This window comes from Lipotes vexillifer, unplaced genomic scaffold (assembly GCF_000442215.2).
Source record: "Lipotes vexillifer unplaced genomic scaffold, Lipotes_vexillifer_v1.1 scaffold263, whole genome shotgun sequence".
In the NCBI taxonomy this organism is placed as follows: Eukaryota; Metazoa; Chordata; class Mammalia; order Artiodactyla; family Lipotidae; genus Lipotes; species Lipotes vexillifer.
This window is the reverse complement of record NW_006796752.1, coordinates 2,898,967-2,922,408: the sequence shown is the minus strand read 5'-3', so window position 1 is coordinate 2,922,408 and position 23,442 is coordinate 2,898,967. Positions and strand designations below refer to the sequence as shown.

At 38.1% G+C, this 23,442-nt stretch overlaps 1 protein-coding gene and 1 pseudogene across 1 annotated transcript in view; both read right to left on the bottom strand.

The window, feature by feature from the left end:
* YEATS2 (YEATS domain containing 2) overlaps positions 1 to 23,442 on the bottom strand; it is a 109,928-nt gene that overhangs the window by 83,894 nt on the left and 2,592 nt on the right. The window lies entirely within an intron of this gene.
* LOC103079997 (60S ribosomal protein L29 pseudogene) lies at positions 3,640 to 4,105 on the bottom strand (annotated as a pseudogene).

Below are 23,442 nucleotides of genomic sequence, written 5' to 3'. Positions count from 1 at the left end.
ACTGAGCACTTATTATTTCATGAGTCAGTTTAGGAAATGCTGTACAGATCAGCACTATCCAAAAGAAACATAATGTGAGCCACAAACGGAAATAAACATTTTCTAGTGCACACATTTAAAAAAGGGAAAAGAAATGGGTGAAATTAATTTTAATAATACATTTTACTTACCCAATGTACCCAAAATATTATCATTCCAATGATATAATCAATATAAACATATTAACAATAAGATATTCTACATTCTTACCTTTGTACTAAGTCTTTTACACCTAGAGTACACCTTAATTTGGACTAGACACATTACAAAGGTTCAATAACAACCTGTGGCTGGTTGGGTCCCTTACTGGGCAGCAAGGGTCTACTGACAGATAAGAAAACAGGTCCAGGGAGGTTAGATGAGTTGCCCCTTAGAAGACTGATCTATGACAGAAAAGACAAGAAGAGCTCCCTAATTTCCAAACCTCTCCTCTACCACTGATGGAGATTATTTACCTAACCAAAGGCAAAAATACACAAAATGTATTTATTGAGATAATAAACAGTTTCAGAATAAAATTAATGAAAATAAAATATAACTCAAAAATAATAATTTTTTTATTCACTCAAAGTTAAAACAGAAATAACAATTTAAAAGCCTCTCAGCTCTTAGTCCAGTTCTTTCACCAGTCTCTGAGGTAGACTCACTTGATTCAGCTGGGAGAGACTCATTATGTAATGATATGTATGTAAATCCTGGATCTAGAACATTTTTCCTATAATTGTTATTTTGTATAATAACCCTAAGCTTTAAAATGTCCTACCTGCCCCCCCAGCATTTATAAACATCCTAAATCAAGCCATTTAATGTTTGTTCACTATCATTACCTACCTGCTCTAATTTAGAATATAAATGAGTATTTTTGGAGAAGTCCTGAATCCAACTATTATTTTCTGTTTTTAAAGCTTATAAAAAGTGAGAGTAGGGTACTGTTCTTTTAGCCTTCTCCATTTGGTCGGCAACTAGTTATAGATAACCTGAAAAAATCTTGGGCAGTTACATAAATAATACTTGCTTAAAAATCAATAAACCTCACTCCTTTTTCCTTAATGCAGAGAGAAAAAGAACAACAACAAAACCTCCTACTATCAAGATAAACCTGGGGCTTCCCTGGTGGCGCAGTGGTTGAGAATCTGCCTGCCAATGCAGACGACACAGGTTCGAGCCCTGGTCTGGGAAGATCCCACATGCCATGGAGCAACTGGGCCCGTGAGCCACAATTACTGAGCCTGCGCGTCTGGAGCCTGTGCTCCGCAACAACAGAGGCCGCGATAGTGAGAGGCCTGCGCACCGCGATGAAGAGTGACCCCCACTTGCCACAACTAGAGAAAGCCCATGCACAGAAATGAAGACCCAACACAGCCATAAATAAATAAATAAATAAATACATTGTGTATTATGAAAAAAAAAGAAAGAAAAAAAAAAAGATAAACCTGGTATCAGAAGTAGATACATCATAGCAGATCTCCAATCTGTTTTGCACCATACCATTTCCTCAGTGACCACCTGTCTTCTACAGTTTACCAAGAGTCTTACTGGATTATCTGTAAAAATGAGTGAGTCCAGCATCACCTTCACTCATCCATTCAGCAGACTTCATAATCTCCATATTCTCCTCTCACACCCCCCTCTCCCCAAGTACTCTCAGGAGTAATGGTGGCTCCTCCCCCAAAACGTTGGAGATTCTTGAAGAAAACAGTATTTTGTTTTACCCTCACTTAAGGGATAAAGCAAAATTCTCTTTTGACTTTTGCTCTAACATTGAGAGAATAGAAGGGAAAAAAGAGAAGATTTTGGAGGTGCAAGGGGGTGGGGTGGGTAAGGAAGAAACCACCAATGAATTAACTTATGCTGCCAAGGTAATTCACATTTTCATGCAGCCCCTGTAATAAAGCCTTTCCTGTCATCTTTGGGCATAGGTTTGAGCTCCCCCCGATAAACATGTTGAGGAAGATTTAGGTCTGTACTGAGCATTTTTAGTAATTGAGGTCTGCTTCTGTTCTACTAAGAACAATACTAAAGGACATACATGCCACATTCAAGTATATGCTACCTAAGGCTAGGCACATCTGCCAAGGCATGCTCTCACCATGATGTAATAAGTAAGTATGTGGAATGTGTAACAAATGATCCATGTAATAGTACATTTTGGATTCTTCTTGTCTGTCTTTGAGATTTATGAAAAGGAAATACGAACAGTTGTTAGATATTGTCAGGTTCAACTTTGAAACAAAATGTCCTACTAATCCTCTTAAAGGTTTGAATCAAATGAAATTGAAAAGAATACTGATGTGGTAAACTGTTAAAAAAGAAAATCAGTTACTGTTCATAATTTGTGAGAAAGGATTTTCTCCATACCATGGGACCAAATCCAAATACAGAAATGTATGTAATGCTGATTCCTCTAATTTAAAATTTTTCTCTCATTGAAATAGCTTCTTTATAAAAAGTAAACACTGGCAATTTAAACTTTAAAAATACACATTCCCCTCCCCCCATGTATTGTAATACAATGTAAGAAAGCAAAACCACCCTGTATCACACCCATTCAAATAACATAAACAAGTCTAAGTTTTTGAAAAAGGTTAAATACCAAAAACAAAACAAAATTTTTAATGCTCTATACTTTGAAAAGAAAAATAATTTTTAAAGGAAAATTGTACAATTTAAACCAAAAATTATATAATATACAGTCACTAGAAATTATTAGTAAAAGGTCTTAGTTCTCATGTTAGAGAAGACCTAGAATCTCTAGAATCTAGTCCTGGAACCCTGTCTTGTAAACACCACATCATACAAGATATGCCAACTCTTTGGTAAAGGAATAAAATCTGATAAATAAGGTTCCTGGAAAGTTTACTAAGTGAGGTACCTTCTCAATATAAAATTCTGTGATCCTCATGGCATTTGAATCTCATCAGAACCACTGTATTTCGTGCTTTCACTCAGATGACTTTTCCTATCTGATTTAAGAAGGGGGATGCAGAGCAGCAGTACAATCATTTTCCATCTGCTTCCATACAGACAGATGCTCCTAACATATTAATAATGATTTTATAATTCTTTAGCCCTGTCCTTTCTGTAATTTTCATTTCAAACAAAATATTTTCCCCTCTGTAAATAAGACAACTAGTGCTCCTTTATTAAACATGTGAATGAGAGAATCCATTCTCCTCTATTAGCCAGACAGACATTTCAAAAATGTCTACAAAAAACAAAACAGGAGAATGGGTAAACAAATTGTAGTATAACCAATGAACTCCCGATCCAACCAACAACAGGAATAAATTTTCATTATGGTAAGTAAAAGAAGCCAGACACATAATAGGAGCACATACTGAATAATCCTATTTACATGAAGTTCAAGAACACACAAATTAATCTATGGTGAAAGAAAACAGAATAGTAGTTGAGGTGCTTGGTAGTGGAGACGGACTGAGAAGAGGAATAATGACTCTTTCTGGGGTGACAGAAATATTTTATATCTTTTTTTCCCCCTATTTATTTGTACAAATAGCACAGGAGGACACCAGTCCCATGCAGACAGCAGCCCAGGGGTCACACCAGTTCTTTTGTCCTCACATTGGTAGATAAAGGCCTCTACTCTGGAGCCTTTGTGTGGGCCTAGGCAGCTTTGGAAGCCTGAGCTGGACTACAGTTGGAGCTGCAGCTATACCTGCAGCTGCGGCCTTGGCCTTTGGCCAGCAGAGCCTTAAAACTTTAGACCTTTAGCGATATGGGCACAAGCCTGTTTCCCAAACTCGGGGTGAGCGACGTAGGCAAGCTGACTGAGGTTGTGGCTGCTGCCCTTTGGGATCTTGGGCTTGACCTCCTTGGGCTTTACGAGGGCCTTGATAGCCTCAGCATGTGCACTCATGGCCTTGGTGTTGTTGGCCTGCATCTTCTTTAGGCCCTTCTTGTGCTTCTTGGCAAAACACATATTTCTCAGGAACTTGGGGTCCACCCCCTTAAGAGATTCATATCATTGTGACTGGGGTTTCTTGATGCCATTTCTGTGCCATTTTCGGGACTGGCTGTGCGTGGTGTGGTTCTCGGACTTGGCCATGTCTGCACCGGGGCCCAATGAATATTATTTTTTTGGCTGTGTTGGGTCTTCGTTCCTGTGCGCGGGCTTTCTCTAGTTGCGGTGAGCAGGTGCTCCTCTTTGTTGCAGTGTGCGGGCTTCTCATTGTCGTGGCTTCTCTTGTTGCAGAGCACGGGCTCTAGGCGTGCAGGCTTCAGTAGTTGTGGCACGCAGGCTCAGCAGTTGTGGCTTGCGGGCTCTAGAGCTCAGGCTCAGTAGTTGTGGCACAGGGGCTTAGTTGCTCCACGGCATGTGGGATCTTCCTGGGCCAGGGCCCGAACCCATGTCCCCTGCATTGGCAGGTGGATTCTTAACCACTGAACCACCAGGGAAGCACCGAAATATTTTTTATCTTAATAAAGGTGTGGGTTACACGGGTACATGCAATCGTTAAAAACTCATTCCAACTGTACACTTAAAATCTGTGTATTTCACTGTATGTAAACTATAGCTCAGCTCAGAAAAGGACTATACAAACATATCTGAACATGCCCTCTCCTGCTTGAGATCTTCCAGTGGCTTCCCATAACTCTTAGAATAAAATCATACTCCCTAACATGACCTACAAAATGTTACATGAATTGGGCCCTGCCTGCTTCTCCATCCTTAATCATTAAGATCCAGACACACTGATTTTCTTTCTTTTTTAAAAAATGTTTTTTATTCTTGTTCTTTTTTAAATTTATTTATTTCATTTATTTATTTTTGGCTGCATTGGGTCTTTGTTGCCGTGTGTGGGCTTTCTCTAGCTGCTGTGAGCGGGGCCTACTCTTCGTTGCGGTGCGCAGGCTTCTTGTTACAGTGGCTTCTCTTGTTGAGGAGCATGGGCTCTAGGCATGATGGCTTCAGTAGCTGTGGCAAGTGGGCTCAGCAGTTGTGGCTCGTGGGCTCTAGAGCGCAGGCTCAGTAACTATGGCGCACGCACTTCGATGCTCTGCAGCATACGGGATCTTCCCAGACCAGGGCTCGAACCCATGTCCCCTGCGTTGGCAGGCAGATTCTGAACTACTGCACCACCAAGTAAGCCTTGGTTTTCATTCTATTCCTCAAAAACACCTCAATCATTCCCTAGGGTTTTTGGACTTATGGTTCCTTCTGCCTGGAATGCTCTTCCCCCAGGTTAGCTTTACCAGATGCTAGCTCAAATGCCTGCCTTATCAGAGAAGGCCTTCCCTGATCATACTACCAAACACAGCTCTCCCCATATTCCCTCTCCAAAGTTCCTGGAAGGTCTCAATAAATTATTTGCTGAATAAATAAGTGAAGGGATAACTAAAATACATGCCAAAATATAAATACCCACAGGGAACAAACTACTAGCTTTCATCATTCTTTCTATAATACTTACAAATCTATTTGTTGATATTGCTATACCTTCAAAGGTATTATAGCTAATTGTTTAAAATAAAGGGATATGCAAAGAAATTACACACAGACACATGCAAACAAAAAGCACATATGGCAAGGTTACTGGCAGAGAGAATAACTTAAGGCAAAAACCATTTAATACAAAAAAGATTGTTACTATTAAAAGACACAATCATAAAGATATGTCATAAACTATAAATCAAACAGCATCATGTCAAGACATACAAAACACAAAACAAACCAAAAATACAAGAATTTAAGAAAACCATAAGGGAAGAATTTGAACATATGTCTCTCAGAAATTTAAAAGATCAAGAAGACAACAGATAAAAATACAGATGATATAGATAATACAATTTATAAGCCAGATTTAATAACTCTGAACCCAACAAAAAATATTTTAAATAGCTAGAAAAATTCATTAAATTAAATTATATAAGTTATATGAAGAAAGTCTCAATTACTGAAAAATTAGGAAACGTTACAGCTATATTCTCTGATTTTGATAAAATTAAATATGAAACTATTAACAAAAACTCACTATGATATGAAAGAAGGAAATTTCAATAAGACTATTTAAAAATTATCAGCAGGGCTTCCCTGGTGGCGCAGTGGTTGAGAGTCCACCTGCCTATACAGGGGACACGGGTTTGTGCCCCGGTCCAGGAAGACCCCACATGCCGCAGAGCGGCTGGGCCCGTGAGCCATGGCCGCTGATCCTGCGCGTCCGGAGCCTGTGCTCCGCAACGGGAGAGGCCACAACAGTGAGAGGCCCGCGTACAGCAAAAAAAAAAGAAAAAAAAAATCAGCAAAAAGGAAACAATATATCTAAACCTATGGAGATGTGGTCAAAAGGCATCCTAAGAGGAAAACGAGAGACCAGTTTTCATTTGCGAATATAAGCAGATACAAATCCAGTCCAGCAGGGTATTAAAAGAACTGTGCATCGTGACTAGAAGGTTTTATTACCAGCAATAAATAAAGCATTGGGGAGCTCCAGAAGCAAGGTGATTTGAACTGCATAGGTCTAACACTGGACCTTTAGAAATATATAAATGCAACTGACTTTCAGTAATCCAAATACATACGATCCATTTCATGAATTATACCTTACCTTGCAAACTAAAAATAGCAGCAGCTTTTACTCCAACACCATCCAGGCTTCTCAAAGACTGTCCAATGTGCATGCTGAGAAAGAATAACCATTTTAATATTATACTGACAAAAATCATTAGGCATGAAGAAGTCCTTTCAAAAAAATCAAAATACATATTTCAGCGTCAATTTAAATTTTTTCCTCTATTTGAAGATTACTCATAGAGCTGTCATTTCCCACTGATACTGATAACTGAAAATCTTCTTCCCAAAATTATGCTTATTTTTCATAATACAAGCAATCTGAAGTAGCCTATTTATAGGAAAGACTCAGATAAAGGGAAATCTAAAAGGAAGAGAAGATTTTGTTCTGATTTTCATTTAAGTTGGTAGCAACAAAAACTCCATCCTAAATGAAACTGAGTTATTTGTAGTGAGGTGGATGGACCTAGAGTCTGTCATACAGAGTGAAGTAAGTCAGAAAGAGAAAAACAAATACCGTGTGCTAACACATATATAAGGAATCTAAAAAAAAAAAGTGGTTCTGAAGAACCTAGGGGCAGGCAGGAATAAAGACACAGATGTAGAGAATGGACTTGAGGACACGGGGAGGGGGAAGGGTAAGCTGGGACGAAGTGAGAGAGTGGCATGGACATATATACACTACCAAATGTAAAACAGATAGCTAGTGGGAAGCAGCCGCATAGTACAGGGAGATCAACTCGGTGCTTTGTGACCGCCTAGAGGGGTGGGAGGGAGGGAGACGCAAGAGGGAAGAGATATGGGGATATATGTATAGCTGATTCACTTTGTTATGAAGCAGAAACTAACACACCACTGTAAAGCAATTATACTCCAATAAAGATGTTAAAAAAGAAAAAAAAAAAACTCCATCCTAGTTATTCTAAGCCAGGTCTTATACACAAAACCGAGTCTACCATAGTCCCCCCCTTATCTGTGGGGGATACATTCCAAGACCCCAGTGGATGCCTGAAACAAAGAACAGTAATGAACCCTGTCTTCTGTTCATCTCTTTCACCACAAATTTAATGCCTTTTCCATCTTAACTAGGTACTCTTCACACACTGTAGCCATAAATTTCGCAGTATGAGGTGTGAAAAAAAAAACTAGCACGAATTTGTTTTTCCTTCTTGACAATTTCATGGATGGAAGATTTGTTTCTAAGGCAAATCTTAGCAACCTCAGCATGCAACTTTTTTCTTTCCTTATTAACTTTCACCTTTTCACCTAAAGGAAGCACTTTACAGCTTCTCTTTGGCATATCTGAATTGCCAGCATAACCACTCTTTCACTGTGGTGCCATTATTAAGTAAAATAAGGATGACTTGAACACGAGCACTGATACCTCAACAGTTGATGTGATATCAAGATGGCTACTAAGTGACTAATGGGCAGAATACACAGGACAAAGGGATGATTCACATCCCAGGTGGGACAGAACTGGGATGGCACGAGATTTCATCATGTTAACTCAGAATAGTGAGAAATTTAAAACTTCTGTCTGGATAAACAACAAGGTCCTACTGTACAGCACAGCAAACTATATTCAATATCCTGTGATAAACCATAACGGAAAAGAATATGAAAAAGAAGAATGTATACATACGTATAACTGAATCACTTTGCTGTACAGCAGAAATTAACACAACTTGCAAATCAACTAAACTTCAATAAAATAAATTTTAAAAAAGAGATCAGGAGAGGTGGAGTCAAGATGGCGTACTAGGAGGACGCAGAATGCCCGTCTCCTCACTACTAGGGCACTACCAGGCACCAGTGGGGGACCACAGACACCGAAGGGGACAGGAGGAACCCCCAGCAACCGGGTAAGACATGCGGCATGGGGGGAGTGAAGGGGGAGGAGAAGTGGAGGCAGGAGGGGACTGGCTCCCCAGAGGGGAGGTTAGGGGAGGGGAAGGGATCCCATGCCAGAAGGGGGAAATTGGGGAAGCACTGGGAGGGCAGAGGATTTTCCTCTTTTAGATTGGGCTTCTGCTTTACTTTGCTGATTCATTGTTCTTGATTCTTTTATATTTTTATTTTTCCTAATAAATCTTTTATTTTTCTAATTTTATTTTATTCTTTATATTTTGTTAGTGATCCCTCCTTTTGGCTTGTTCCCCCACTTTTCTTTTCTTTTTTCTGCTGTGGTTTTCTTTTACCTTGTTGCAGTTGTCTCACTTATAGTTTTATTTCTACTAATACTTTTTTTTTTTTTTTTTTTTTGCAGTACGCGGGCCTCTCACTGTTGTGGCCTCTCCCATTGCGGAGCACAGGCTCCGGATGCACAGGCTCAGCGGCCATGGCTCACGGGCCTAGCCGCTCTGCGGCATGTGGGATCCTCCCGGACCGGGGCATGAACCCGTGTCCCCTGCATCGACAGGCGGACTCTCAACCACTGTGCCACCAGGGAAGCCCTCTACTAATACATTTTTTATCTTTCTAATTTTATTTTGTTTTTTATTCTTTGATACTGTACTGCTCCTCTTCTCTGTCTCTTCCCTTTTTTTTTTTTTTAACCATGCCACGAAGCTTGTGGGATCTTGGTTCCCAGTCTGGAGGTCAGGCCCTAGCTCCTGTGGTGAGAGTTCTGAGTCCAAACTGCTGGACTAACAGAGAACCTCAGACCCCAGGGAATATCAATCGGAGTGAGCCCTCCCAGAGGTCCTCACCTCAGCACCAAGACCCAGCTCTATCCAACTGCCTGCAAACTCCAGTGCTGGACAACTCAGGCCAAACGACCAGTAAGACAGGAATACAGCACCACCCATCAAAAAAACAAAAAAAAAAAACATGAAACAACAAAAAAATACATTACAGACGAAGAAGATAAAAACCTACAAGACCAAATAAATGAAGACGAAATAGGCAACCTATCTGAAAAAGAATTCAAAGTAATGATAGTAAAGATGATCCAAAATCACGGAAACAGAACAGAGAAAATACAAGAAACATTTAACAAGGATCTAGAAGAACTAAAGAGCAAACAGTGATGAACAACACAATTACCGAAATTAAAAATACTCTAGAAAGAATAACAGAATAGCTGGGGCAGAAAAACAGATAAGTGAGCTGGAAGATAAAATGGTGGAAATAACTGCCAGGGAGCAGAATAAAGAAAAACAAATCAAAAGGATTGAGGACAGTCTCAGAGACTCTGTGACAACATTAAATGCAACAACATTCGAATTATAGGGGTCCCAGAAGAAGAGAAAAAGAAGGGGTCTGAGAAAATATTTGAAGAGATTACAGTTGAAAACCTCACTAACATGGGAAAGGAAATAGTCAGTCAAAACCAGAAAACACAGAGAGTACCATACAGGATAAACTCAAAGAGAAACACACCGAGACACATATTAATCAAGCTATCAAAAATTAAATACAAAGAAAAAATATTAAAAGCAGCAAAGGAAAAGCAACAAATAACACGTAAGGGAATATCTATAAGGTTCACAGCTGATTTTTCAGCAAAAACTCTGCAAGCCAGAAAGGAGTGGCAGGACATATTTAAAGTGCTGAATGGGAAAAACCTACAACCAAGATTACTCTACCCAGGAAGGATCTCACTCAGATCTGATGAAGAAATTAAAACCTTTACAGATAAGTAAAAGTTAAGAGAATTCAGCACCACCAAACCAGCTTAGCAGCAAATGCTAAAGGAACTTCTCTAGGTAGGAAACACATGAGAAGGAAAAGACCTACAAAAACAAACCAAAAAACAATTAGAAAACGGTAATAGGAACACACACATCAATAATTTCCTTAAATGTAAACAGATTAAATGCTCCAACCAAAAGACGTAGACTGGCTGAATAGATACAAAAACAAGACCCATACACATGCTGTCTACAAGAGACCCACTTCAAACCTAGCTAGGGACACACACAGATTGAAAGTGAGGGGATGGAAAAAGATATTCCATGCAAATAGAAATCAAAAGAAAGCTGGAGTAGCAATTCTCATATCAGACAAAATAGACTTTAAAATAAAGACTATTATAAGAGACAAAGAAGGACACTACGTAATGATCAAGTGATCAATCCACGAAGAAGATAAAACAATTGTAAATATTTAGGCACCCAACATAGCACCTCAATACATAAGGCAAATGCTAACAGCCATAAAAGGGGAAATCAACAGTAACACAATAATAGTAGGGGACTTTAACACCCCACTTTCACCAAAGGACAGATCATCCAAAATGAATATAAATAAGGAAACACAAGCTTTAAATGATACATTAAACAAGATGGACTTAACTGATATTTATAGGACATTCCATCCAAAAACAACAGAACACACTTTCTTCTCAATTGCTCATGGAACATTTTCCAGGACAGACCATATCTTGGGTCACAAATCAAGGCTTGGTAAATTTAAGAAAACTGAAATCATATCAAGTATCTTTTCCGACCAAAACACTGTGAGACTAGATATCAATTACAGGAAAAAAATCTGTAAAAAATACAAACACATGGAGGCTAAATAATACGCTACTAAATAACTAAGAGATCACTGAAGAAATCAAAGAGGAAATCAAAAAACACCTAGAAACAAATGACAATGAAAACACAATGACCCAAAACCTATGGGATGCGGCAAAAGCAGTTCTAAGAGGGAATTTTATAGCAATACAATCCTACCTCAAGAAACAAGAAACATCTCAAACAACCTAAACTTACGCCTAAAGCAATCAGAGAAAGAACAAAAAAACCCCAAAGTTAGCAGAAGGAAAGAAATCATAAAGATAGATCAGAAATAAATGAAAAAGAAATGAAAGAAACAATAGCAAAGATCAATAAAACTAAAAGCTGGTTCTTTGAGAAGATAAACAAAATTGATAAACCATTAGCCAGACTCATCAAGAAAAAAAGGGAGAAGACGTTTATCAACAGAATTAAAAATGAAAAAGAAGTAAACTGACACTGCAGAAATACAAAGGATCATGAGAGATTACTACAAGCAACTCTATGCCAATAAAATGGACAACCTGGAAGAAATGGACAAATTCTTAGAAAAGCACAACCTTCCGAGACTGAACCAGAAAAAATAGAAAATATAAACAGACCAATCACAAGCACTGAAATTGAAACTGAGATTTAAAATCTTCCAAAAAACAAAAGCCCAGGACCAGATGGCTTCACAGGTGAACTCTATCAAACATTCAGAGAAGAGCTAACGCTATCCTTCTCAAACTCTTCCAAAATACAGCAGAGGAAGGAATACTCCCAAACTCATTCTACGAGGCCACCATCATCCTGATACCAAAACCAGACAAAGATGTCACAAAAAAACTACAAGCCAATAGCTCTGATGAATAAAGATATAAAAATCCTCAACAAAATACTAGCAAACAGAATCCAACAGCACATTAAAAGGATCATACACCATGATGAAGTGGGATTTATCCCAGGAATGCAAGATTCTTCAATATATGCAAATCAATCAATGTGATACACCATATTAACAAATTGAAGGAGAAAAACCATATGATAATCTCAATAGATGCAGAAAAAGCTTTTGACAAAATTCAATACCCATTTATGATAAAATCTCTACAGAAAGTAGGCATAGAGGGAACCTACCTCAACATAATAAAGGCCATATATGACAAACCCACAGCTAACATCATTCTCAATGGTGAAAACATGAAACCATTTCTTCTAAGATCAGGAACAAGACAAGGTTGCCCACTCTCACTGCTATTATTCAACATAGTTTTGGAAGTTTTAGCCACAGCAATCAGAGAAGAAAAAGAAATAAGAATAATCCAAACAGGAAAAGAAGTAAAACAGTCACTGTTTGCAGATGGTATGATACTATACATAGAGAATCCTAAAGATGCTACCAGAAAACTGCTAGAGCTAATCAATGAATTTGGTAGAGTAGCAGGATACAAAATTAATGCACAGAAATTTCTTGCATTCCTATACACCAATGATGACAAATATGAAAGAGAAATTAAGGAAACACTCCCATTTACCACTGCAGCAAAAAGAATAAAACATCTAGGAATAAACCTACCTTAGGAGACAAAAGACCTGTATGTGGAAAACTACAGGACACTGATGAAAAAAATTAAAGATGATACAAACTGATGGAGAGAGATACTATCTTCTTGGATTGAAAAAAATCAACAATGTGAAAATGACTCTACTACCCAAAGCAATCTACAAATTCAAGGTAACAAACTACCAATGGCATTTTTCACAGAACTAGAACAAAAAATTGCACAGCTTGTATGGAAACACAAAAGACCCCAAAGAGCCAAAACAACCTTGAGAAAGAAAAACGGAGCTGGAGGAATCAGGCTCTCGGACTTCAGACTATACTACACACCTACAGTAATCAAGACAGTATGGTACTGGCACAAAAACAGAAATATAGATCAGTGGAACAGGATGGAAAGCCCAAAGATAAACCCACCCACATATGGTCACCTTATCTTTAATAAAGGAGGCAAGAATATACAATGGAGAAAAGACAGTCTCTTCAATAAGTGGTGCTGGGAAAACTGGACAGCTACATGTAAAAGAATGAAATTAGAACATTCCTTAACACCATACACAAAAATAAACTCAAAATGGATTAAACACCAGACACTATAAGTGTAAGGCCAGACACTATAAAACTCTTAGAGGAAAACATAGGCAGAACACTCTATGACATAAATCACAGGAACACCCTTTTTGACGCACCTCCTAGAGAAATGGAAATAAAAACAAACACATGAGACCTAATGAAACTTAAAAGCTTTTGCACAGCAAAGGAAACCATAAACAAGACGAAAAGACAACCCTGAGAATGGGAGATAATATTTGCCAACTAAGCAACTGACAAAGGATTAATCTCCAAAATTTACAAGCAGCTCATGCAGCTCAATACCAGAAAAACAAACAACCCAATCCAAAAATGGGCAGAAGACCTAAACAGACATTTCTCCAAAGAAGATACACAGATTGCCAACAAACACATGAAAAGATGCTCAATGTCACTAATCATTAGAGAAATGCATATCGAAACTACAATGAGGTATCACCTCTCACTGGTCAGAAAATGGCCATCATCAAAAAATTTACAAACAATAAATGCTAGAGAGGGTGTGGAGAAAAGAGAACCCTCTTGCACTGTTGGTGGGAATGTAAGTTGATACAGCCATTATGGAGAACAGTATGGAGCTTCCTCAAAAAACTAAAAATAGAACTACCATATGACCCAGCAATCCCACTACTGGGTATATACCCTGAGAAAACCATAATTCAAAAAGAGACATGTACAATGTTCACTGCAGCACTATTTACAATAGCCAGGACATGGAAGCAACCGAAGTGTCCATCGACAGATGAATGGATAAAGAAGATGTGGCACATATATACAATGGAATATTACTCAGCCATAAAAAGAAACGAAGTTGAGTTATTTGTAGTGAGGTGCATGGAGCTAGGGTCTGTCATACAGAGTGAAGTAAGTCAGAAAGAGAAAAACAAATACTGTATGCTGGGACTTCCCTGGCGGCACAGTGGCTAAGAATCCGCCTGCCAATGCAGGGGACACAGGTTTGAGCCCTGTGTCAGCCAACACAATCACTGTTTCTTCAACTCACCTGGTATGGGAAAAAATAGGTCTTTTAAATAAAAATAGCCACAATTTTACACTGGACCAGAATGGTGGGAAGCTGATAGACGTTGGTCATTTGCATCAAACTGATATGATCCACTCGGTTGATGTGGCCGTCCCCAGTGTGACATGTAAAGAGGTGAGCAAAATGGGACAGTTAGACAGCTGAGCTCAAAAAAATTGTTTCATTATTTAAGTATTATATATTTCCAGGTCAAAAACACCTACTTTCCTATTATAAATAAAACTGCTTAAGACTACAAAAGTTGCTATATAAGGTCTGTCCCAGGATCCATTCAGGACAGTATTCTGTCTCCAGTCTTACAAAGTAACAAGAAAAAGAGTTTAGGATCAAACAGCTATTCTAAATTATGAACGCCCTGCTTCTATCCATTAGTGCAACAACTGGAGAGCTGGCTTTAGGTAGGTTTACCCTTCCTTTACCCGACCTCTTAAACATACTCTTTGTAGACAGACTGAGCTATCCGGGAAGTTTACAGGTTTTGATATATTTACGGTAAATTCTTCTTAAGTTGACAGAAGGTAGGCCATATAACATTCCAGTAACTTCCTTAGAGCCACTTTCAGACAAAAATCACTGGAATTATCTAAAGTGATAATTCTGACTCATATGACAATCTTGTTGTTTCAGTTGTGAAGCCATAAAAGTTTTCTTTCCAAGAGAAGCAAAAAGAGGAAAAAAAAAAAAAAAAGACTTGTCTACAAATAAGGGCTGAAAAGGAAAGAAAGGAACTGGACCAGATCAAGATTGTGTCAAACTCTTGGCCACAGTCACTGAGAACATATAAATTAAGCCAAATTTTGCACACTTCACTAAATAGGGATTTTTTCACTGGAGCTTTCAAACTGGCAGTCAATCCTATGGGGATAAGTCTCATGCCTTTCTATCAAGAGCTGAGATTCTAGAAAGAAAACAAGTACCTTAAAACATAAGACATTTTTCAGAAAATCGGTTTTTCTTTAGCAACACTGCCTAATCTAGAAAATCTACCTATTTACAAAAATCTACCTATTGATGAAATTTTTCTGAAATTAGACAGTGATGGTTGCACAACTTTGTAAATATACTAAAAACAACAAACCAAAAAACCCCCCAAGTATTACGCTTTAAAGGAGTGAATTGTTTTTTTACATTGTTTACTCTATTTATTTATTTTTTAACATCTTTATTGGAATATAATTGCTTTACAATGGTGTGTTAGTTTCTTCTGTAAAACAAAGTGAATCAGCTCTACATATACATATATCCCCGTATCTCCTCCCTCTTGCATCTACCTTCCACCCTCCCTATCCCACCCCTCTAGGTGGTCACAGAGCACTGAGCTGACCTCCATGTGCTATGCAACTGCTTCCCACTAGCTATCTATTTTACATTTGGTAGTGTATATATGTCCACGCCACTCTCTCACTTCGTCCCAGCTTACCCTTCCCCCTCCCCGTGTCCTCAAGTCCGTTCTCTACATCTGTGTCTTTATTCCTGTCCTGCCCCTAGGTTCTGCAGAACTTTTTTTTTTTTTTAAGAATCCATATATATATGTGTTAGCATACAGTATTTGTTTTTCTCTTTCTGACTTACTTCACTCTGTATGACAGACTCTAGCTCCATGCACCTCACTACAAATAAATCAATTTTGTTTCTTTTTATGGCTGAGTAATATTCCATTGTATATATGTGCCACATCTTCTTTAACCATTCATCTGTTGATGGACACTTTGGTGGCTTCCATGTCCTGGCTATTGTAAATAAAGCTGCAATGAACATTGTGGTACATGACTCTTTTTGAATTATGGTTTTCTCAGGGTATATGCCCAGTAGTGGGATTGCTGGGTCGTATGGTAGTTCTATTTTTAGTTTTTTGAGGAAGCTCCATACTGTTCTCCATATTGGCTGCATCAACTTACATTCCCACCAACAGTGCAAGAGGGTTCCCTTTTCTCCACACCCTCTCCAGCATTTGTTGTCTGTAGATTTTTTGATGATGGCCATTCTGACTGGTGTGAGGTGATACCTCATTGTAGTTTTGATTTGCATTTCTCTAATGATTAGTGATGTTGAGCATCCTTTCATGTGTTTGTTGGCAATCTGTATATCTTCTTTGGAGAAATGTCTGTTTAGGTCTTCTGTACATTTTTGGATTGGGTTGTTTGTTTTTTTGATATTGAGCTGCATGAGCTTAAAGGAGTGAGTTTTATGGTATGTGAACTAGAACTCAGTAAAGGCATTATAAATAATAACAATGACAAACCCCCTATACATTAACCTTAAACAGAAATCTATTTACAGATTATCCTTCCCCAAGTATGCGTGTACATGCTATGTGTACACTTGCAGAAGGGCAAGGCAGTCACCTGGGGAATCAACCTGGAAGACCAGTTCCTAATCAACATTTGGAAGACCAGAGGCATGGACTGTTAACACTTTCAAATTTAGTTTTTTAATCAAATATTTCAGATATTCAAAAAAGGTATAAAATGCAGCGAGAGGAACACAAGGAGGTTCAAAAGTATTAGTGATCTCCTATGTTTTTTTAAATTAATTAATTAATTCATTTATTTATTTATGGCTGTGTTGTGTCTACGTTGCTGCGCATGGGCTTTCTCTAGTTGTGGAGAGCGGGGTCTACTCTTCATTGTGACTCACAGGCTTAGTTGCTCTGCAACATGTGGGATATTCCCGGACCAGGGCTCGAACCCATGTCCCCTGCGTCGGCAGGCGGATTCTTAACCACTGTGCCACCAGCGAAGTCCGACTGATCTATTTCTTAAGCTGGGTGATAGCTAAGTAGGTATTTGTTACTTTATTATTATTCTTTAAAAGGTACCTCCTTATTATATGTGCTCTTTAATATACATATGATGTATTTCATAATTTTTAAAAACAAAACTTAAAAGAAATTATGTACATTCATATTATGGAATAAATCAGTTCCACTGTAATGTGACATATGCATTCCTAAAAATTACCACGCTGTATAAAATTGCATAACAAAAACCACAAGGCTTATAGGAAAAATGGGTTTGGGCCCAACACTCAAAAATTTTATCAGTGACATTAAGAAAAAAAAAGGAATCAAATAAAAAAGGAATCTAATATTGTAAAAATGGCAGCAAAGTTCTACACATTAAATGGTTAAGAAATACCTAAGTGCTACAATAAACTTGGCAGTTTGCCTTGAAAAAGACCTCAAGTTTGCTTGTGGAAGTGGGCATTGAAAAGTTACAGCTTGTTGAGTTACCTGGAAGTGGTAATGAGGCTAATCTGAAATCAACAGAAAAGTGTAACACCAGATGTGGATGGGTGTGGCTCATAACACAGCAAACTGAGGTTGCTGGAGGATGTCTGAGGTGTGTGCCTGCGTGTAGCTTGTGTGTTTTTGCCATGGCTCAATTCAGCAGGTGCAGTTTTCTGCATTCACCTAGCATTTCTTGCAGATGAAATCACGCATGAGCGAATGTGAAATTCACGTTATACTCAAAATAGCTCCCTATTATATCAATTGCACTGGAACATATTCATGTTTTCATATAGCAAAAATGTTCTGCAATGTAGCCATTAAAAAGAATGTGTTGATATGGAAATACCTCTAAAATAAACTGTAAAGTGAAAAAAAGCCAAGGTGCAGATCGTGTGTATACTTTGATTCTTTCTGTGTAAACTAGGGGAAAGAGCAGAGAAACCCAAAAGTATGCAGGTAGATGCCTGTGTAGGTTTTTCTGGAAGGATAAAAAATGATTTAACAACAGTTGCCTCTGGGTAGTGGTTTTGATTTCATTTTATTCCTGACTACAATGTTTGAATTTCTAACCATGTACATGCATTATTTGGGGGAGGAAAATGCCAAAAGGGTTTATGTCTCTTTCTGTTTTCTTCTCTATATGTTTAAAAGACACAACTACAGAGAATGTGAAACAACTGGGACTTTCAGGCATTGGTGGTGGGAATGCAAAATGGTACAACCACTTTGGAAAACAGCTTGGGAGTTTCTTAAAAAAAATTAAAAATTCCCTACCATATGACCCAGCCATTCCACTCTTAGGTATTACCCAAGAGAAATAAAAGCCTACGTCCATACAAAAACACAAATGTTCACAGCAATGTTATTTGTAATAGTCAAAAACTAAAAACAACCCAAATGTCCATTAGTAGGCAAATGGATAAACAAATTGTGATATATCCATACAATAGAACATACTCTTCAATAAAAAAGAATTAACCAGGGACTTCCCTGGTGGCACAGTGGCTAAGAATCTGCCTGCCAATGCAGGGGAGATGGGTTCAAGCCCTGGTGCGGGAAGATCCCACATGCCACAGAGTAACAAAGCCCGTGAGCCACAACTACTGAACCTGCGCTCTAGAGCCTGCGAGCCACAACTCCTGAAGCCTGTGTGCCACAACTACTGAGCCCACGTGCCACAACTCCTGAAGCCCGTGCTCCACAACAAGAGAAGCCATCGCATTAAGAAACCCACGCACCGCAGCAAAGAGTAGCCACCGCTCAACGCAATTAGAGAAAGCCCGCGCGTAGCAACAAAGACCCAAGGCAGCCATAAATAAATAAATAAATAAACTTAAAAAATAATTAACCAATACATGCAGCAACATAAATTAATTTCAAAATGATGCTGAGTGAAAGAAGCCAGCTTAAGAAAAAAGTATATACTACAATGGTAACATTTATACAAAATGCAAACTATAGTGACAGAAACCTGATCAGTGGTTGTTGTGGTATGGGGCAATGATGGGGAAGGGAGAGAGAAGGATCACAAATGGGCATTAGAAAAATTGGAGGGATGATGCATATGTTTACTATCTTGATCGTGGTGATGTTTTCACAGATGCATAAATATGTCAAAACTTATCAAATTATACACTTTATATATGTGCAGATTGTGGTATGCTAATTGTACCTCAATGAAGCAATTTAAACATACACACACAGCTATTAAATATAGACTGTCAAAAAATGTATAAAGAATACACAATGGTGGGCTTCCCTGGTGGTGCAGTGGTTAAGAATCCGCCTGCCAATGCAGGGCACACGGGTTTGAGCCCTCATCTGGGAAGCTCCCACATGCCACGGAGAAACTAAGCCAGTGCGCCACAACTACTGAGCCTGTGCTCTAGAGACCGCGAGCCACAACTACTGAGCCTGTAGGCCTAGAGCCCTTGCTCCGCAACAAGAGAAGCCACCACGATGAGAAGCCCAGGTACCACAATGAAGAGTAGCCCCGGCTCGTCCCAACTATAGAAAGCCTGCGTTCAGCAACGAAGACCCAATGCAGCCAAAAAAATATAAGTAAAATAAATTTAAAAATATAAAAAGAATACACAATGGGAGCCCTCATACATTGTTGGTGGAAATGTAAAATGGTGCAACTGCTGTGGCAAACAGTTTGGCAGTTCCTCAAAAAGTTAAACACAGAATTACTATGTGACCTAGCAATTCCACACCTAGGTATACATTCAAAAGAACTAAAAACATATGTCCACATAAAAACTTGTATGTATGTGAATGTTCATAACAACATTATTCACAATAGTGAAAAAAATGGAAGCAATTCAAATGTCAATGGATGACTGGATAAACAAAATGTGATATAATCATACAACGTATTATTAAGCAATTAAAAAGAATAAAGTACCAACACATGCTACAACACCGATCAACTTTGAATATATCATGCTAATTAAGTGAAAGAAGCCAGACACAAAAGGCCACATGTTATATGATTATATTTCTATGAAATGTCCAGAAACAGGCAAATCCATAGACACAGAAAGTGGCTGCCAGGGGATGAGGGGAGGAGGGAACTGGGACTGACTGCAAATATGTATGGGGTTTCTTTCTGGAATCATGAAAATGTTATGGAACTAGATGGTAGTAATGGTTGTACAACTTTGTGAATATACTAAAAAAAACACTGAATTATACACTTTAAAATGGTGAATTCTCTCTTATGTGAATTATGTCTCAACGAATAAGTATACACTCAAATAAACTAAATTAGTTTAAAAAAACAAAATAAATAACAATCACCAACATATCCACAACTCTGTAAATAAAAACATTATGAATAAAGTTGAAGCTCCTGCCCCTTGGCATTCTGGTCACCGCCAGCCTTCATTACCACCACATAACAGGTCTCTCCCCACACTTACCCCAAGTTCACTCTTCAGATAAACAGAATGAACAATCCTTGGTTAGGAGAACTAGTTCTTCTACCTCTCGCTGCCTACAGTCATCAAAGTTCACACGCTTGAACTTCTCCTAATTACCTTCCAACGGGTTCACATTTCATCCCTAACTTCTCTCTGCTTAATGAAATGCTATTCATCCTTCAAGAATCAAAATAAGTTCCAATTCATCCATGAAGTGCACCCCAGCCTTCAAAAAACTTTTTTCTAACTCCCACAGAACAGATGGTACAGAAACAATCCGCTTCATAAGTCTTGTTTTCTATGAGGGAAAAGTGCACCAATGCTGACCCTCACCCTCCATTCAGTGGCAGTGTAGAAAATAGACTGAAAGGGGGGCAGGTTTAGTTAAAAGCAAGGAGGTGGGGGCCAATTTAAGGAGATGGCAATGAAGAATTCTATTCTGCATGAGCAAATGAGAAGAGAGGAGGATCAAGTATTTCTTGGAATCTATCCTAAGGAAATACTCTCAAGACTGGTGATACACATCATACATGGGCTGTACTTAACAGATCTACAACTTAAATATTAGTCCTCTACTTTCTATACATTTAGAATATAATAAAAAACTTCATAATAAAAAACTGGAAATAGTCCATAGCAAATTACAGTGTATCCATTGAATGACTATATAGGAATTTTAATATGGTAAGATATGTAGAAAACCCTAAAGATTCCACCAAAAACCTGGTAGAATAAATTAATTCAGCAAAGTAGCAGGATATCAAGTCATCACATAAAAATCAATTACATTTCTATACACAAACAATGAACAATCTGAAAAGGAAATTACAAAAATATTTCCATTTATAATAGCATCAAAAAGAATAAAATACTTAGGAACTAACCAAGAAGGTAAAAGATATATACAATGAAAACTACAAAATATTGCTGAAAGAAATTAAAGAAGACAAATAAATGGTAACACATCCCATTTTCATGGACTGGAAGACCTAATACTGTTAAAAACTCAATAGTACCCGAAGCCATCTACAAAGTCAATGCAATACCTACTGAAATCTCAATGACATTTTCTGCAGAAATAGAAAAACCCATCCCAAAATTCATATGGAATCTCAAGGGACCCTGAATAACCAAAACAATCTTGAAAAAGAACAAAACTGGAGGACTCACACTTCCTGATTTCAAAGCTTACTAGAAGCTACAGTATCAAAACAGCGTGGTACTGGCATAACACATATATAGACCAATGGAATAAAATAGCCCAAAAATTAACTCTTGCATATATGCTCAAATGATCTTTGGCAAGGCTGCCAAAACCACTTAATGGGGGAAAAAACAGTCTTTTCAACAAACAGTGCTAGGAAAACTGGATATCTATGTGCAAAAAAATGAATTTGGACCCTTAACTAATGCCAGGTACAAAAATTAACTCAAAATGGATCAAAGAACTAAATGGGCAAAGGATTTGAATTGATATTTCTCCAAAGATATACAAATGGTCAATAAGCACATGAAAAGATATTCAACATCACTAATATTAGGGAAGTACAAATCAAAAACACAATGAGATATCACCTCACAGCCATTAGCATGGCTACTTTAGAAAAACAAAACAAAAAGCAGAAAAGTGTTAGCAAGGACGTGAAGAAACTGGAACCCTCCTGCATTGGTGGTGGGAATATAAAATGGTGCAGCCACTATGGAAAACAGTGTGGCGCTTCCTCAAAAAGTTAAAAACAGAATTACTGTATGATCCAGCAATTCTACTTCTGTGGAAATACCCCCAAAGAACTGAAAGCAGGGACTCAAACCGTATCTGGACACTCACATTCCTAGGAGCATTATTCACAAGAGCCAAAAGATGGAAGCAACTCAACTGTTCATCAACAGATGAATGAAAAAATAAAATGTGATATATACATACACTGGAATATTATCCAGCCTTTAAAAAGGAAGGAAATTGAGACATATGCTACAACATGGATGAACCTTCAGTTCATTATGCTAAGTAAAATAAGCCAGTCACAAAAAGACAACTGCTGCCTGAATCCACTTATATGAGGTACTCAAACTAGTCAAAATAGAGACAGAAAGCAGAAAGGTGATTGCCAACAGCGGTAGAGAAGGGAAAACGAGAAGTTTAGAGTTTCTGTTTTACAAGATGAAAAGATTTCTGGAGACGGATCGTGGTGATGGCTGCACAATGATATAAATGTATTTAATACCATTGAACTGTATACTTAAAAATGGTTACAGTGGTAAATTTTACATTATGTGTATTTTACTACACCTGAAAAAAGTATACATAGGAGTTAAATGGTAAGTATGCTTTTTCCATTATTAACCATGTCCTTCCTGATGGAGCACAGGTAATAAACTCATTTATTCCCAGGGGGTGAGGAATGGCAACACACATAAGGGGGAAAATTCTGTAAGCTCTGTATCAGGCTACATATTTTTAGTATCTAGATAATTCTTGACAATTAGAAGGTCAATCAGGAAAAGACAAACAAATAAAAAGAAGCACAAAGGACAGGAACAGAAATTCACAAATGGCCAATAAATGTGAAAAAATGTTCAAACATACTAGTAATCAAGGAATGAAACATTAAAGACACAATTTTTCATCTATTAAATTTAGTTTGGGGGGAGATGAAAATAAGGTGTCTTGAACAAGGGGCACTTGTTTCTAATTCACACTCATTGTCTTCACTTCCCCACTCCCATTCAATTACTCCCATCTGTTTCTACCTCCTACTTCTAGTACTCTGGATAATAATACCAATGCCCAAACTAATAACCTCTGCGTTGCCAAATCCAAGTGAGCAACTCATTAAACATCTCAGAAGCACTGACGGACCAAGCCTCCATCATCCAGAAACTTCTCTCTCGTGGTTTCCATGACACCAGTCTCCTGCTTTTTTCTCTTACCTCGCTGGCTGTTTCTTCTGTCCTGTGCCCAATCTTCTTCCTCTATAAGATCTCCAAGCGTTATAGTGCCTGAGGCTCACTCAATTTTCACTTCTCTACACTCTTT